Source organism: Chrysochloris asiatica, unplaced genomic scaffold (genome assembly GCF_000296735.1).
Source record: "Chrysochloris asiatica unplaced genomic scaffold, ChrAsi1.0 scaffold00034, whole genome shotgun sequence".
Lineage (NCBI taxonomy): Eukaryota > Metazoa > Chordata > Mammalia > Afrosoricida > Chrysochloridae > Chrysochloris > Chrysochloris asiatica.
The window spans coordinates 7,380,446-7,399,560 of NW_006408552.1; the positions used below are offsets into that span (position 1 = coordinate 7,380,446).

A 19,115-nucleotide genomic window follows, 5' to 3' on the forward strand; every position below is an offset into this window, starting at 1 on the left:
GAGAATGTTCCTTGCTGTAAGGATTTGTCAAACATCACTTGTGATGGCAAGTTTTTGTGGCTCTCACAGACACTTGTGATCTATTTCTAGGGAACCCCATAATATACCATGCTGCCTTAATCACAGTTCATGCCTCTTCTCGTAATTATTTGTTAGTTCATTAAGGCCAGGGTCTTGGTCATTAATTTTGGTAGTCCTGATGTGGTGTTATAGGGTAGGCACTGGGATGCTAACTGCAAGGTTGGCAGTTCAAATCTACCCACCGCTCCTTGAAACCCCTATACAGGGTCATTATGATGGCACCGACTGAATGGTACTTAATAATAACAATGACAACAATGCACCAAGACTTAAAGGACATCTTTCTTTAAAACGAAAGGCTATTTTAGTTATTTAGACTGACTGAGAGGTCCTGGAACTGGTATTTTTGACAGTTTCCAAAGCTATTTCTTTTGCTGCCTGTCTGGCACAATGCATAGATCTTGAGGTTGGGACCTACCACCCCAGCACATGATCTTCACAGAGCTTCCCTGAATGGGTGACTGCCAGGCAGACAGAAGCCCAGCCATCATTGTTAGCTGCCTTCAACCAGACCAGCCCCCAGCTCATGGCAACTCCACATACAGCATCTTCCTGCTCTATCTCCTTTGTCAGTTGCAGTTTGGACCACAGAATCACAGAATAGAATAAAAGCTTGCTTCTTCTAACAATGTTAGGTTGTTGTTGTTGAGTGCCATCCAGTCAGTTCTGACTCATAGTGACCCTGCATAGGGTTTCCAAGACTGTAAATCTTTACGGGAACAGAAATCTTCATCTTTCTCCCTTGAACCACTGACCTTGCGGTTCAAACCACCCTTGCAGTCCAGCACATTAACCCACAGTGTCACACCAGGACTACTTACCAAAAAGGGACCAAGTTAGAAAAGAAGTAGACAAAGCACTGATTCTGATCTCATGTGTGGACATTTGACTGCTGGACTCCTAGCTGGCTAACTTCTGCCCTTCTCTGTGGAGTTCAGGCATGGGAAGGAAGAGGGACCAGTAAGCAATGCTTCAACAGACTTCTCCTTGGCCAACATAGCCCTGAGAGTTACTGCTGAGAGGCTACAGTTCCTCTGCAAACGCCAGGCCTCTCTGCCTTTGTCGGGCAACAGGAGACCCTTTTGTATCCCACAGCCACATGGTCTGGGAACCAGAGATAGAAATGCCACTTCTGGTCTGATTGCAGGCTGAAACCAAGCCCCTGAGCTGCTTGGGCCGGTGTTCTGGAGAACCAAGATCTCGGGAACTGTTCGGGGCTCTAGAACTGATCCCCTCTCCTAGTTTTACCTAGACAGTGCAGGCATATTCTTAAGCATTCACTAACTGGCTATAGAAGTCCTTCGATGGTGTAAACAGATAACACTGGTCACTAACGGAAAGGATCTAGAGGGGGCTGGTTTGTCTTTTGTGAACTTGTAGCAATGGCTGTTGAGTACAAGTTTGAAACTCTCCCAGTAAAACAGGCTGTGAACAACCTCCATGCACTGACATCTTGAGGTACCCAGAGTTAGCTTCCTGTTGGAAGTCCTTCTTGGCATCCTTCCATATCACTGAAGTGCCCACCCATATACAGGGTGGGGCTTCAAAATATTCATGGGACAATTCTATTATCTTTCAGTTCCAGTTTTCCATGAAGTTTTTGAAGCCCCCTCATTCTACCCATGATCTTCCTCCTGGAAGCAACTAGCATGCCGGCCCTTTTAGAGATTGAACTCTCAGTCCAGTCACCATTAACCACTGTGCCTCAGCTGAGAAACTTCAAGAAAAATCTAGAAAATTCTAGTAAGGCATACAAAATGAGAACAAGTACTAGCATTTGATGAGTTTAACTGTGTGCCTGGGATTGAACACTCCTCATCCCATTTAATGCTCACAATTCACCTCATAATGAAGGTATTACTCTTCCCATTTATAGATGAGGAAACTGAGGCACATACCTTTGTCAAGTAGACCAACTTTATATAAATAAGAGCAGACTGCTGACCAGAAGGTTGACGACTCAAACCCACCAGACATTTCTTGGAAACCCTACACAGGGTCTCTGAGTTGGAAACAATGCAGCAGCAACATATGAGAGTTCAGATCAGGTCTGACTACAAAACCTTTAATCTTTTATTTATCCAACAAGCACGGCCTCCCAGGAAGGCCTGGAGTAAAAGACTTCGAGTCTGGGTGCCTACTGTGCATTCTTAATTTGGGAAAAAACATCAAGGTACTGACAGAGGGTGCTGTACCTATCACCCAGGCTCTAGTAGGATGAGAAGGGGCGTACCTAGAGGAATGGGCTGTGAAGGGCTTGGGGGCTGAGGACCCCTTTACTACTGAGCTGGGAAGCTCAGCTCTCCCAGGTCTATTTCTTGGGCTGGGTAGACAAGACAAAAAGAGGCAGCTATGCAAATTGAAAATCAAACACATATATATGTATTTTCACACATTTATTTTTATTTAATTTTCCTCAGTTATGGGGTTCATTAGGGACAGTGCAGGATCAGAAACTGATCAGGGGACAGTTCTTCCACTCAAGACAGCCTCTTATTGTTGTTGTTGTTGTTAAGTGTTGTCAAGTGGGTTCCAAGGATTTCTGAGGAGCTGCTGGTAAGTTTGAACTGCCGACCTTATGGTTCAAACTGACCTTGTGGTCCAGTGCATTATCAATCAGTGCCACTTTTTTGTTGTTAAGTACTACTGAGTCAGTTCTGACTCATAGTGATCCTGAATATGAGGGTTTCTAAGGAGCAGTTGCTGGGTTTGAACCTTTGATCTTGTGGTTAGCAGTCCAATGCATGTCCTACAGGGCATCACCAGGACTGCTGATCAATGCCCAGAGAACACACCTCTCCATCATAAGCCTCCGTGTTAAGGCACTTGGCTCTAGCTCTATGGATCAGCAAACCTAAGTCCCCCACTTATGTACCTGGAGGCACCCCACTCTACAAGTGAGCTTCCTGTCCAAGGACACTCAGCTTTTCTTGCTCCGTTGGCAGGGAAGCCAATCACTCTGTCTTTTCCTCTGGTTCTTGGTTCTGCTGCTGCTGCTCCCGTGTCCCAGCTTTCTGTCCCTGGGTCTTGGAGGTTCAGTGCAAAGGGACTCAGGATCCTGGACCGTCTTTGATGGAAGTGAGATCCCACTTCCTGCCTCTGAAATGGCTCACTTTAAAGCCACACTAGAGTATCAAGTTTTCACAATTATAGTGAACTCTGCTGATATCCACAGCTGAATCAGCCTGTCAGTATCTTCTCTCACCCAGCAGGGCAGAAACGCTGTTTGGTGGGAGTTACAGACTATGGCTAGGAGAGACATTACAGAATTCACTACACCACAACCACTAAATACTTATTCTAAAGAGGTCATTATATTACATTTTGAATCACATACTAATTGAATTCAGGAAATTTAATATTAATACAATACTTTTATCCAAGAAATCATATAATTCACATCAAAATTTCACAATTGTTCCAACACCGCATGCATATACAGTCTCTTTCTCCCTATCTAGTATCTAGTATCTGAAGCAGGATCCAATCTAGGACTACACATTGCATTTCATTGCTAAGTCTCTCGAATATCCTTTCATCTGGAAATCGCCTTTGTCTTTCATGTCATTTTTTTTTTTTTAATTGGATGTAGAACATTGTCTTTGTGAACTATGTTATTCCGATTGACTTTAGTGTTCCCCAAGACTATGGTCCTGAGTCCCCAGGCCCAGGGAACTTATTCCCTCAAGATAAAACACATATTTATTAAGAAAACCCTCTATGTAGGTATCATGCTGGGGGAGCAAAGGGGAGGTGGAAGGAGGAGGAAATTCATCAGAAGAAAAGGTACAGGTTGTCCTTGAAGAGGCAGAAGATCAACTCATAAACATGCAGCTCCCATAAGACTCATCATCAGACGCGGGGGTGAGACCAGAAGAACAGCTTATTTTGATGGCAAATCAGACATCCGGAAAGCTGGTACTTGAAGGGTGTGGCCAGCGGGCTGTCCCTGTGGCCAGGGCTGGTGTGATAGGAGCCCACGGAGATGGCTGTGCAGAGCAGGCATTCCCTACTGATCACATAAAGGTGTTGATTGATCACTCTGTGTTCCTGGACAGGAGATTGATTGAGCTGCCTTTTAGTGGAGACCTATCAATGTTCCCATAGTCAACGCTGCAAAGTTTTGCAGGCCCTTTTAAAACACTAGCACTCTTGAATTCACTTCATTGCCTACCACCGACCGGGGTTGGCCAAGTCCTCCACTGACCATGCATGGGGAGGAAGTGGTACATGTATCAGTTACAGTCATATGTGTCTCCTGGGGATGACTTTGGTGCCTCCTCCTATCCCACACCTCTCTTCTTCCTCCCCTGACTCCTCTCCATTCCTCTGCTTCCTCCCCTCCCTATTCTTCTCAGCTCTCCTGTCCCTTAACATTTTCTCTTCTTTCTCTCTCCCCTCCCTTCCTGTCCTCTCCGATCCTTTGAGTGTGTGTTGATGTTGTTAGGGTGCAATTCACAGCACAATAGAACCAAACACTGCCTGGTCCTACACCATCCTCACAAGGGTTGCTATGTTTGAGCCCATTGTTGAAGCCACTGTGTGAATCCATCTTGGTGCAGGTCTTCCTCTTTTTCACTGATCCTCTACATTACCAAGCATGATGTCCTTCTCTAGGGACTGGTCCCTTCTGACGACACACCCAAAGAACTGAGACAGAGTCTTAACATTCTTATCACTTCCAAGGTGCATCCTGGCTGTATTGCTTTCAAGACAGATTTGTTTGTTCTTTTGGCAGCCCATGATACTGTCAGTATTCTTGGCCAAAACTATAATTGAGCATGCGTAGGAGGAGAGAAATGTATTGTGTGACTTTCTGTCCTTAGATAAAACTGATACTTTGATTTTTCACATGCTTCAGTGGCTATTTGTGGTAGAAGACTCAGAGTTAAGTAGTATCTGGCCCTCTGCTTCCAACCCTAGCTTCCAACAGCTGAGCAAAATTGCCTGCCAGTTCCACCTGCTACGCGGTGCTTTCTGAGGTCCATCCTCTGTTTCCATCTTCTGATACAGCAGTGGGCTTCTAGGAGAAATCTTGACCCAGTAGAGTCCCTGATTGGTTATTGGGTAAGTCTTTTTGTATTGCCCCTCCTCTTGTAGCTTATTAATGGAAACATAGGGGAAATGAGATGGACTCAGAAATACCAATAGTCATGAACACAACAGAGGATCAGACAATAGTTCATTCAGTTCATGATACGTAAGATCACCATGAGCCAAAGACAACTTGACAATTCACAGCTAACAAACAGGAAGTTGGGAGCTTTGGGGATTTTGAGGGTTTTGGATTTTAAACTTTAGACTTTGGATTTTAAACTTCATAATCTTTAGATGGATGAGTAGGAAGCCCTGGTAGTACTGTGGCTAATCACTTCATGGAACAAATAGGTGGCAGTCTGATACAATAAAGATTTACAATATTAGAAACTCTAAGGGGCAGTTCTACTTCATCCTGTAGAGTTGTTACGAGTTGGAACAGATCCCTCAGCAGTGGGTAATGGTTTAGCCAGTAGCCTTGACAATAGGAAGGTTCCCATTCCAACCATCTGAAGGATCGGAAAGAATGTTAGGGAAGACAAATCTCACTGTGTACAACAAGCATTTCCCCAAGTTCTTAAACAGTCACTGAAACGGAGGGAAAAAAACGATTTTTAATGATTGTATTTTTACCTATTGCATGAATGTACCCTGACTAGGAGTAGACTGTGGAACAGACCACCAATCGCTCATAAGCAAGTTCAGGCTGAAGCTGAAGAAAATTAAAACACATTCAAGACAGACAAAATATGACCTTGAATATAACCCACCTTAATGGAGAAATCATCTGAAGAGTAGATTTGATGAATTAGACTCTAATGACTGAAGACTAAAAGTGTTGTGTACGGATTACAGAAAAAAAGAAACAGGTCATTAATAAGACAAAAGGAAAAGACCAAAATGGATATCAGAAGCGACTCTGAAACTAGCATAAAGATGTTAAAGCAAATGGAAGATGAGGAGATAAAAGAGCTAGAGCATTTCAAAGGGCAGCTAGAGAAGACAAAGTGTTTTAATGAAATGTGCAAAGACCTGGAGTTAGAAAACCAAAAAGGAAGAACATGCTCAGCATTTCCCAAGTTGAAAGAACTGAAGAAAAAATTCAAGTCTCAACTTGCCATACTGAAGGATTCTATGGGCAAAATATTGAATGATGCAGAAAGCATCAAAGGAAGATGGAAGGAGTATACAGAGTCACTGTACCAAACAGAAATAGTCGATGTTCAACCATTTCAAGAGGTAGCATCTGATCCAGAGCCAATGATCCTGAAGGAAGAAGTCCAAGGTGCATTGAAGCACTGACAAAGAACAAGGTTCTGGGAATTGATGGAATATAAATTGAAATCTTTCAATAAACTGATACGATTCTGGAGGTACTCTGTTACAATACCTTCGGGTTCTTCCCTCTCCCCGCCCTCCAACTCCATTTTGTCTGTTTCCCCGCCCTAAGCTACAAGGCGCATAGTTTAAAGGACAACGTGGCTTTTGATAGGCCAGAGCTAAATCACCCCAGCAATGACCACTCCCTTCCTGTTGAATCTATATAAATTCCCTCCCTTCCTGTTGACGCTCTCTTCTTCTTCCTCTCCTCCCGTCTGCCTCCTGCCTTCTCTCTCTGGCAGAGGTTACCTTCCTCACCCTGAATAAAGGTCTCTAGATGGGCCATCTGTTGTGAGGTGTGGTTGATGAGCGGTACCGGGTCCTTTCATACTCACTCATCTATGCCAAGAAATTTAGAAGATAACTGCCTGGCCCACTGATTGTAAGAGATCCTTTTGTGCCCATTCCAAGGTGACCCAACAGAATGCAGAAATCATCAGACAATCTCATTAATATTGCATGCAAGTTAAAGTTTGATAAAGGTAGTTTTAAAACAGTTGTAGAAGTACATTGACAGGGGCCTACCAGATGTTTAAGCCAGATTTAGATGGAGATGTAGAATGAGGGATATCATTGCTGATGTTAGATGTATCTTGGCTGAAAGCAGTGATTACCAGAAAAATGCTTACCCGTGCTTTATCAACTACACAAAGGTTTTTGACAAGTTATCAGCACCATTGAGGAAAATGATTATTATGGAACATTTAATTGTACTCATGACGAACCGGTACATAGACCAAGAGGCAGTCATTTAAACAGAATAAGATTTTAAAATTAGGAAAGTTGTGTGCCAGGGTTGTATTCTTTCACCACATTTATTCAATCTGTTGTTGTTGTTAAGTACCATTGGATTGGTTCCAATCCATAGTGACGTTGTATAGAGTTTCTGAGGAGTGGCTGGTGAGCTTGAACCGCCAAACTTGTGGCTCAAATCAACTTTGCAGTCCAATGCATTAACTCACAGGGCCATAACATGACCAAGAAGCTGGGTTATATTAAAAAGAATGTGACTGCAGGATTGGAGGAAGACTCATTAATAACCTGGGATATGCAGATGATACAACCTTGCTTGCTGAAGAAGACTTAAAATACTTACTGATGAAGATCAAAGACCGCAGCCTTTGATATGGATTGCAACTCAGTGTAAAGAAAACAAAAATCCTTACAACTAGACCAATAAACAACATCATGATAAAAGGAGACAAGATTGAAGTTGTCAAAGACTTCACTTTGCTTGGCTCCACCATCAACACTCATGGAAGCAGCAGTCAAGAAATTACTTGACATATTGATTGATTTAGGTAGATCTGTTGCATTAGACCTCTTTAAATTGTTGAAGAGCAAAGATGTAGAAGTTGGACAATGAATAAAGAAGACCATAGAAGAACTGATGCATTTGAGCTATGATGTTGCAGGAGAATGTTAAAAGTACCATGGACTGCCATAAGAACAAGCCAATCTGTGTTGGAAAAAATACAACCAGGATGTTTCTTGGAAGCCAGAATGGCTAGACTTTGTGTCTCACAGTTCGGACATATTATCAGGAGGGATCAGTCCCTGGAGAAGGACATCATGCAAAGTAGAGTGGAGGATCAGAGAAAAATAGGAAGACCCCCCCCAATGAGATGGATTGGCACAGTGGCAGTAACAATGGGCTCAAATGTAGCAACAATTGTGATGTTGGCACAGGACTGGTCAGTGCTTCCTTGTGTTGGGTATAATGTACCAACAGGATGGCATCTAACCACAACAACAATGCATGTACCCTATTAACAGATCATTGCTGAATGTTGTTTTTGTGGACTAAATTGTATTCTCCCAAAACAAAGTTATGTTGAAGTCTTAAACTCTACCTGTAAAAATGACCCTGTTTAGAAATAGGGGTTTTCTTCTGTTATATTAGTGAAGTCATTCCAGAATAGTGTGGGTCCTAACCCTAATCACTTCTGAATGGTGTCTTATATAAAGAGCAAAATAACCACACACACACATACACATCGGAACAAGGCAGAAGCCATGTGAAGATCATCTAGAAAGATCGTCAGAACTAAGAGAGAGACTATTGAAGGGAATCAGCATGTCAAAGACCCTAACTTTGACATTCAGCCTCCAGAACTATGAAAAAATTAGTTTCTGTTCTATAAAGCCACCCCCTTTTGATGTTTCTTTTATGGCAGCACATGCAAACCAAGACCATTTTCTAGTTTTGTTTTGCTGTGTGCTGTTGTAATACTATCTTTAAAATCCTTGTCTATAAAAACTGCTCTTTAAATGATCTTCTCAGAATGAATTCTTAGAAGTGGATAGGTTGGATCAAAGACTCTTGTTACGTTGGCTTCAACAAGACCACCTGTGATGAGAGAGTAACCCTCTACCTGACACTTACCAGGCTGAGCTCTGAATCTTGTTTATTCATTCAGACAGTCTGACCTTGGTTATCAAGAGAAAACAAGAATGCTGGGACTGGAGGCTGGGTGGTGGGAAGGTCTGGCACACTGATAGTGTTGGGGAGAGCAGGCTCAAGCAATTCTTTGCTTCAACTTTGAATTGCCCAGCCAGGACCTCTGGCATAGAACATCTTCAAACAGGGAGATAGTACGGTTTGTCCTGGGCATTGTGCCTTAAATGGGGATATCTCCCTGTTACCCACCTCTTGTTCTTTGTTCTGCTGATATGGTTGTTTCCCATGGCACCTGGCCAAGCCCACTGCTGTATGTATTCCTGATGGGAAGGGAGCACGGTCCTTTAGATACAGTTTAAGAGAAATGTGTGCAGACCAGCGTCCAGTGTAGGCCATGGGGGACTCGCGCCTGCTATTGAAGCTGATCTTACACTGTTTCTCTTTCCTATAAATAAACACTGTTCTATCCAATGCCTGTGTGGGAATTTGTTCCTTTTCTTTTTTTAATTGCTTTGTTTTGTTTGTTTGTGCCAACCTCAGCACCTGCTCAACAAAAACTGGTTCTTGCCATCCAGTCTTAGTGGAGAAAAAGTTGCATCAAAATAAAAAACTGGAACAAAAGGCTCTGGTCAGAAGTATTAGCCCAAGGGAGTCCCTGATTGGTCATTGTGTAATCCTTGCTCTATTGTTTCTCGTCTCATAATTTATTCGTGGGCGCACAGGCAAAGTCTGTAGGAAGAAGATACATGGGCCTTTGGGATTTGTGAGACTGAGAACATTGGATTTAAAAATGTGTGTTGCTATTGTGTGCTATCGAGTTGGTTCTGACTCACAGCGACCCTGTATAGAGTTTCCGAGGCTGTAAATCTTTATGGGAGCAGAACGCCTCTTCTTTCTCCCGCAGAGCAGCTGGTAGTTTCGAACTGCTGACCTTGAGGTTAGCAGCCCGATTCGTAACCACTACACTATCAGAACTACTTTTAATGCAATGTCATGGCAAATCACCTAAGCTCCATTAAGAGGCAGGCGTTAACCTGTTCATTCATTCATTCAACAAGCATTTAGTGATGGGCGGTTGCTTGGAAAAACAGGATGCTAGGTACCTGAGGTGACAAAATGTGAAATAAAGAAAATAAATGACTCTGCAAAAGCTAAGTGATTCCTTCTGTGCATACGAGAAGAAACCAGAGATATATGTAGTATTCTTAATGAGACAAAATGATTCCAAGGTAAGACCTTGGAGAGTTATCAGCTCTTAAAGGAGCCCTGGTGGGTCATGTGCTGTGCACTGGGCTGCTAACCACAAGGTTGGCGGTTCAAACCCACCAGTGAGGCCACAGGAACAGGATGTTTTCTGCTTCCATAAAGATTTACAGTCTTGGAAACCCCATGGAGCAGTTTGTCTCTTCCCTATCAGGTCTCTTGGGGGTCAGAAGCAACTCAATGGCAATGGAGTATCCAGAGAAGTAATGTATCAGACAGAAGCAGGATGTAATCACAGATCAGAGAGAAAGGAACGTGAAAGAGATTCATTTTGGCAGGGCTTATCAAATCAATTGGTTTTCCTGCGGTACACCGACTTCTCTGGTGGACATGGATGTACCCAAACTGTCAAAGCCTGCTGAACAAAAGGCCTCTTGCTTGATCTCTTAAAATCAATGCAACCTTTTTCTGTAGTTTTTCTAGGTGGGGAAACTGTGCAGACCAGGCTCATCTAAATGCTTGTTCCTCATGTGCCTTGTCTCTCTCGTTGTAAATTAGTAATTGACATTTTGATTTATATACATGACATTCTCATGAGCTGGATTCATCAGCACCCTGAAAAATTGGTCCATTTAATAATGCTGACAGAATCAAACTTGTAATACTCCAAGGCTGAGGGTTAGATTCATCAAGGTTGTACCATCCGGTGAAGGCAAATCAAACAGTGTAGCACCGGTGCCCGGTATATAGAAGTTGCTCAATAAATGCTTCTTATATTGGTTTGAATTGAATGGATTGGATTGAATTGAACTTAGGAGAGAAGTAAGGACAGATTTGTCACGTTGGGAAGCCATTGGTATAGGCGGGTTGACGTTATGTGAATGAACAAGAATGTTGGAACTCATAGAGAGGAGAGAGATCGTTCCTGATGACAGTAACTTAGAGAATGCCCAAGTGAGGGTGCTGGAAGATGACAGAAAGTGAGTCATTTATAGGGGGCATTTATAGGTTGGTCAGAAAGAGGAAATCTGAGTAGGGTTGTGGATAATGTAAGAAGACATCCCCAAGTTCTAGTCTGTCTGTGTCTCTATTCTCTCGGCTGTTGTTGTCACTTGCCATGAGCCTCTCCCCAGAGATTGTCTGTAGGACCAGATTTAAATATTATTGATATGACCCTAAAATCTATCCCATGCCTTGGCTCTGGGGTCCAAACTCCCATACCCACTGAACAATTGTCATCTGTATTGAGATGTCTAACAGGCTCCATATACAACATCTGCACCTATGAAAAGAGCATGGGAGGGTGGGATCTGACCTCTTCTAACTAAGGGGAATTTGCATCATCAGCATCAGTCACCTTGTGCTGACACCTATGAGGTGGACTTCCGACATGCCTCTATTGTCCAAACTTGTCATCAATTTGGACATCTTTCCCTCTTGTGGCATTCAGAACTTCTCTGTTGGGTTTAATAATCTCTTGCAATGACCATACAGAACTCATAGACAATACTCATGATTATGGGGTTTATTAGGAAAGGTAAAAGTTATAATTCAGTCTCAGAAAGGACTCAAGATGCAGTTTTTCAACTAAGACAGCTTCTTGTTAGCTATGTCCACAGGCAGTCTTCTATCTAGAGTTCAGGCTCTTGGCCTGTTTAGGTAGTCATTACAAAACTCTTTGAGCTCCACTGACCAAGTGCTTAGAGGCACCCCAAGCCTCCAGGAAGCCTCCTGCCCAGAGGCACTCACTGTCTGGTGCTAGTATCTCTGTTCTACTTCTTCTGTGGTCATTTCTATTCCACTGCTTCATGCCACTTCTCAATGTCTCCAGGGTTACAGATCGGTGTCTCCTTGTGTTACAGCTTGTATCTCCTGTGTTATGTGTCTTCTGGGTTACAGCTGGCTCGGTGTCTCCTGGGTTACAGCTCGGTGTCTCCTGTGTTATGACTCTGTGTCTCCTGGGTTACAGCTCTGTGTCTCCTGGGTTACAGCTCGGTGTCTCCTGGGTTACGGCTCTGTGTCTCCTGTGTAACAGCTCTGTGTCTCCTGTGTTACAGCTCTGTGTCTCCTGGGCAGAGAAGGTTCTCAGTGCAGAGACCCCAGATCCAAAAGACACACTCCTCTCCTGGCTTTTATTTCTTGGTTGTCTCCCCCACCTCTGGTATACCTCATTTAAAGCCTAACCAGATTACAGAACTAACCCCACCCCACGTTAGGATTCCTGCCCAGCAGCTAATTATTTATCATGACCCTTCTACCCAAATGTCTCCATTTTGTAATGTATTGTAAATCTTAGCCTCTTTGAAGTCCTGGTATGGCACTGTAGGATAAACACTGGACTACTAATCACAAGTTGGTGGTTCACTTCTCAGAAACCCCGTATGGGGTTGCTGTGAGCACTTAACAAAAACAATGCCTGTGATTATGGACTCATTTTGAAATGATTTGCTAAGGAGTCTTGCTGTGGCACTGTGGGCTGATACATCAGACTGCAAAGGCATTTGAACTGCAAGGTCAGTGGTTCAAGCTTACCAGCTGCTCCCTGGAATCCCTATACAGAGTCACTATGGGTCGGAATTGACTTGACGGCATTTAACAACAACAAAAGATTCCATTGGAACTATAGATTACTCACAGTCCTGGTATGACACTGTAGGTTAATGCCCTGGACCACAAGGTCAGTTTGAACCACAAGGTTGGTGGTTCAAGCTCACCAGCCACTCCTTGGAAACCCTAGACTGGGTTGCTATGATTTGAAACCAACTTGACAGCACTTAACAATAACAACCTGACTAGGAGTCCTGGTGTGGCGCTCTAGGATAAGCACTGTGAGGAACTGTCAAGATGGTCCATCTTCAGGAATAAAGGATGCATGAGATTCCTAGACCAGACATAGGTTGTTGATTCACATCCAGGGATATGTAAGCAGGATGAATTGGGGGAAATGGGGAAAGAAATCAGTTCTAGGACTAGGAACTTTAAATAAGAATACAGTCATTAAGACCCTGGGCACCATTCCAGATAGCTTGTGGAACTCTTAGGGGCCGGAAATTGGACATGCTGATAGACTGCAAAACTCCATAGTATCCAGTAAAAAAGGGGAACTGGAGGAGGGGCTTTTTTGAGACAGGGGGTTAAAACTATTTGCAGGCCAGCTATAAGGTGCCTCTGCCCATGTCTACTGGGTTGGGCACCTGATTTTGCAAAATCAAATAAAGAAAACCTCTCTCTGGCTAAAATAAGTGCAGACTAGATTACTTGAGCATTTGTTGATATGGACAAAGTTTCTCAAAGCACTGGACCATAATGCCAATTTGAACCACAGGTCAGCAGTTCAAACTAATCAGCCACTCCTTGGAAACCCTACACAGGGTCACTATGAGTCAGAATCGACTGGATGGCATATCACCACTTTACTAGAGGTTGTGACTCAAGTCACCACCCTTAGTCTCCCTTGGGGGCATGGTGTGCCTCTAATTTATAAGACTGCTTTGGACAAACTGCTCTGTTGCCTTCGATCTTGCACTTGGTTCATTGCATCATGGGACTTTCAGTCCATCACCTGACCTGATTCACCAGCTCCCGCAGCCTTGAACATCAACAGTCTGACCCGCCGATTTGGGTTCTTCCACTCCTGAGACTACATGGGTGAGAAGATTCCTCCAGACTGATCTCTGAACTGATTTGGGACTTGCAACCTTCCACAACTGCATTTCCTTTGACAATTTTTGAGTTTTGTGAGATATTGCACTGTGTTGCAGAACACTGGGACATGAGAGAGGGAGGCATGTTTATATGTTATTAGGAACATCGTGGCTCTGTAGGGTAAGCACTGGACTTCAAACCACAAGGCCAGCATTTCAAGCCCACCAGCCACTCCATGGGAGAAAGAGGAGTCTTTTTGCTCCTGCAAAGAACACTGTTGTTGTGTTTAATGACATCGACTTGGTTCTGACTCATAGCCACCCTGTATAGGGTTTCCGAGGAGTAGCTGGTGAGTTTGAACTGCTGATCTTACAGTTCAAACCGACCTTGTGGTCCAGTCCTTATCCTACAATGCCACACCAGGACTCCTTATATATAGGGTGTTGTTGTTAAATGCTACCGAGTCAGTTCTGACTCATAGCGACCCTGTGTAGGGTTTCCAAGGAACGGCTAGTGGATTTGAACCACCAACCTTGTGCTCGCTTTTTGTCAGAACATACTTTCCTCCACCAAAAAGCTCCATTAAAGAATTGAGTTCTCTTTGCAATGTTTTATTTTGCATTCTAAGGCCCAAGTACTTGATCCCTGCTCCTCTGAACAAGTTCAAGAGTAATGCCTAAATAAATATATAATCAACCAGTCTTCCTGTTTAACACATGCATTCATGCTCAATAGTTATAGTGGAATACAAAATGTGATTCTCAGAGAGGAAAAAGAAGATAAAAAAGTAACAAGAAAACACAAATTACTGCCCTCTATCTCCATTTCCTATCTTTTCACTTCTAACAGCTTACTTAACCTCTCTGAGCCTCAATATTCTAAACTTTGAAGTCAATGTTCTTGCCTCTTCTGAACTCTCAAGTCTATTTTTACTCCTAAGATGTGAAGATATAAATATATATATAAAACAATGGCTTACGGACAAAGTTTATAGGTTACAGAGCTTGTGACTTTCTTTATGACTTTGGATAATTGAGTAAATTACTGTTTTTCTGGTCAGAAATCCGGGGGATCTTATCACATTATATGACTTTGAAAAGAGTTGTTCTTTTGCCAGAGAAATAATATGTTTACATTACCGACGGCTAGACTAGTAATAGGATCTGTCACTACTGCATCAATGAGGGGGGAAGATGTTAGAATGAGAGGAATGGAAAATCAATTTATCTACTTTTCCAACCTAACATTTATACGCTGACACCAAATGCTGGTAGTTACTGAGTCCGGTATCAGATGTTTATGGAATGCCTCACAAACTATGGGCTGCCAAGATCGTCTTCTGTAAATTCCAACAGCCTTACTTAATTCCCAAGCAGGGTTTCCTTCTCTTTTCTACACATCCATTGTATGACACTGAATATGTTCCACCTGTGTTTGGCAAAGTGAGACAAATGAATTCACAATGCTATGTCAAAAATGGGATTTTTTACTGCAAATACATAAAAAACTTGACTAATGCTGGCTTAAAGACTTTGGAGTTTGTCTCATCCAACAAGAATTCTTGGAGGGAGCAACCTAGAGCTGATATAAATATTCCAATGAGTCCATTGGGAAGCCCAGCAGTGCTGTGTGCTGGTTGAGGTTGAACAACCACTCTGAAGGGGAAGCTATCCTTTATCACATTTGCTGATTTCCATGGTCCAAATGTTTCACCGCAGTTCAAGCTATTGCTAATACTGCCACTGATACTGCTTTTACTAGCATGATACCAAGGAGCCCTGATAGTGTTGTAGGATAAGATAGCGGTTCAAACCCACCAGCAGCTCTGAGGGAGAAAGATAAGGTTGTTTGCTTCCATAGAGGTCTACAGTCCGGGAAACTCTATATAGGGTTGCCATGACCTCTATATAGTCAGAATAGGATTCTATTTGCAGTAGTTTATTTTGCATTCTAAGACCCAAGTACTTGATCTCTGCTCCTCTGAACAAGTTCAAGAGTACTGCCTAAATAAATATATAATCAACCAGTCTTCCTGTTTAACACCAGAAAGACAAGTTCCGTGCATTCATGCTCAATAGTTATATAGGTCGAACTCTGTATAGTCAGAATGGACTAGATGGTAGTGAATTTGCTTGTAGTACAACTCAGAATTCGGAAGAGATACCCAATAAACCATCTCTCTCTCTCTCTCTCTTTTTTTAATAACATCAAATTTTATTGTTTTAATAATAATACAAGATGATGCTTAGAACTGGGTCACCTGGTCCTTTCTCTAATCTCCTCCCAGTTCAAAATGCTTGCATCTCTTAATAGCCAACATCCTCATAGATCTGCAGTTTGGCTCAACACATTCAGTCCTCAACACAATCTTCTTTGTAGTTTTCGCCTTTTTCCAGAAAATTGGCTTAGTCTGCCCATCGTATCCACTCTGCTTCCTGTCATAACGACGCTTTCCCTGGGCATTATGACAGAGAATCTTTGTCCTTCTTGTATTGTGTCACTTTGTGGGGTTGGTGCTCACCACACTTCTTACAGAAAGTCCATCGGGTTTCAGGAACGTTTACCGTGTTTGCAGAATCGCTACCGGTATGAAAAGACCAATAACCCATCTTGATCAAGTATTCCTACCATGTTGTTGTTGTTAAGTGCCATTGAATCAGTTCCGACCCATAGAGACCCTGTATAGGGTTCTCAAGGGGTGGCTGGTGAGCTTGAACCCTATACAGGGTTGCTATGGGTCGGAACTGATTTTGAACCTTGCAGTTCAAACTAACTTTACAGTCCAGCACATTTACTCACAGCACCACACCAGGACTCGATTCCTACCATACAGGTACAATAAATGCAAATAAGCACAGAGCATTAAATAATAATAATTAGGAAATAATGAGTTTGGGGTGTTATCTTTGTCTAACTATAACTTATTTAATTGCAACTTTATATAATATCATTTTTAATAGTGGCTGCATTTAACAAAAGGCTTGCAAAATTAATGAAAATTTAACAAGCAACTCGAGCAAGTTGCTTCAAACCAGCTCCACGCCACCTTTGAATGCAGACCTTTAAACTCATTTTGTTCTGCTACCGTCAATATGTACTCCGCAGCGTGGACTCCTGGCACGGTGTTGTAGGATCAGCATCAGACTGTGAACCACAAGGCCAGGGGTTCAAACCCACCAGCTGTACCCTGGAAGCCCTATACAGGGTGTCTGTGAGTCAGAACCGACTCGATGGCATTCAACAACAACAACCCTCAACATGTAGACCTTCATCTCCATGCTTGTTGCCTCAACAAATCAACTCAACAAGAGAGTTGCTGCCATTCCAAGACTCACATGTGCATTCTAGGCAGGAAGAAGAGGAAGGGACCAAAAAACTATAGGGACATGCCAATGTTAACAAATAATAATAATTAAAAACAATACTTCCCCAAAGTACCCCCCCAGTGGTTTCTATTTCATTAGTAAATGATGAGTTTGGGGTATTCTCTTTGTTTTAATATAATTAAATTGTCTCACATGAATCCTCTGCCTTGAAGATGGCTAGATAGATAGGATTCTTAGCTGGAGGTGGGGCCAGCCACACTGATCTGTCAAAGCAATAAATATATAATTTTTGAACACCAATGAGGCAGTAGGAGTCCTGGTGTGGCACTGTGGGTTAATACATCAGACTACAAAGCCATTTGAACTGCAAGGCCAGCAGTTCAAGCTTACCAACTGCTCCTCAGAAACTCCATACAGGGTCACTGTGGGTTGGAACCAACTCAATGACACTTAACAACAACAACAACAACAAATGAGGCAGTGGTGAAAACAGAGTGGTTCAAGATTCAGTATTTGCCCTCTAGGATTCTCGGGAGGTAAGCTGTATACATTTGGAAGAAGAACCAATTCTAGGTTGTGAATGAGCATTAACGGTAGGCAGAGTCAAGTGTTGGTTCAGATGATAACCACCGCTGGATTGGGTGGTCCATTCCAACAGAAGGTTAGATCATCACAGAAGAGGAAATCAGCCAGGACAAGTAACTGTCAAAGGGTTTATAAATCTTGGTAAATTTGGATCATGAATCTAAATGTAGATGCGGCCTTGGACATTCCCTATTTCTGTTATTTTAGCTAACTGCATGGAAAGTTTAAATGTGTGTTGAAATACCTGGACTAAAATGAACTTGTCCCCTCTACAATGATCACTTGTTGTTAAAGTTAAGTGCCGTCGATTCAATTCTGACCCATAGCAACCCTGTATAGTGTTTCCTAGGAATAGCTGGTGAGCTTGAATTGCCAACCTTGCGGTTCAAACCAACTGCTCATTTTTCTAAACATTTGTCCAATCCTTTACAGAGCCCTCGGAAATCACACTGGTTTCTGTAGTAGTGTTTGAAGTGTCCTGTTTTCTTCCAGTCTCTAAAGGACATCATGCTTGGTACAGTAGAGGGTCAGCGAAAAAGAGGAAGACCCCCTGACTACATGGATTGGCCCAGTGGCAGCAGTAATGGGCTCATATGTAACAATTGTGAGGATGCTGCAGAACCAGGCAGTGTTTCATTCTGTTGTGTGTAGGGTCAGTGTGAGTTAGAATTGACTCAATAGCATTTAACAACAACAGTGTAAGAAATAACACTCCCACGCATCATGTACCATTTCCAAAAGATTTTAACAATTCTGATTCTACCCTTCTGGTTATGATTCTAGACACTTCTACAGCCATCAAAGTTGAATTATGCTTGTATCTCTTTAAAAATTGTCATGAATTCCCTGACTCTTAGCAAGAATTGTCTTCACCTAATGAACAAGGATAGAGGTGGCTGTGGGCTCCTGAGCTAGACAAACCTTTGTTGTTGTTGTTTTTGTTGTTAAGTGCCATCAAATTGGTTCCAACATTTAGCGACCCTTATAGGGTTTCCAGGGAGTGGCTGGTGGGTTTCAACTGCCAACCTTATGGCTCAAACTGACCTTGGGCATTCCTGTGGCATTGGAAACAGGCCATAAATTTCGCCTAATGTAAAAGGTTATTTTCACTCTGTACTGGTCACCACTGAATTGCTGGTTTTTGTTGTTTTTGGTTTTTTTTTTTTGATAGCATAATGGTTTGTCTGACACAATGATGAATCTGGGAAATGCAGAGAAACTCTTGCTTTAAGATCCTGTAGGATCCGTTGTTATTGTTAAGTGTTGTCAAGTTAGTTCCGACTCATAGCGACTCTGTGTAGGGTTTCTGAGGAATGGCTGCTGAGTTTGAACTCTTGACCTTACAGTTAGAAGTCCAGTGCTTATCCTACAGGATCACACCAGGATTCTACCACCAAGAGTTATTTTTGTTAAGTGTCATTGAGTTGATTACGACTCATAGCAATGCTTTATAGGGT

The 19,115-nt window shown here is 42.7% G+C and overlaps 1 pseudogene; it reads right to left on the bottom strand.

Moving 5' to 3' along the window:
• Positions 1-15,992: 15,992 nt before the first annotated feature.
• Positions 15,993-16,356, bottom strand: LOC102820360 (annotated as a pseudogene).
• Positions 16,357-19,115: the final 2,759 nt, after the last annotated feature.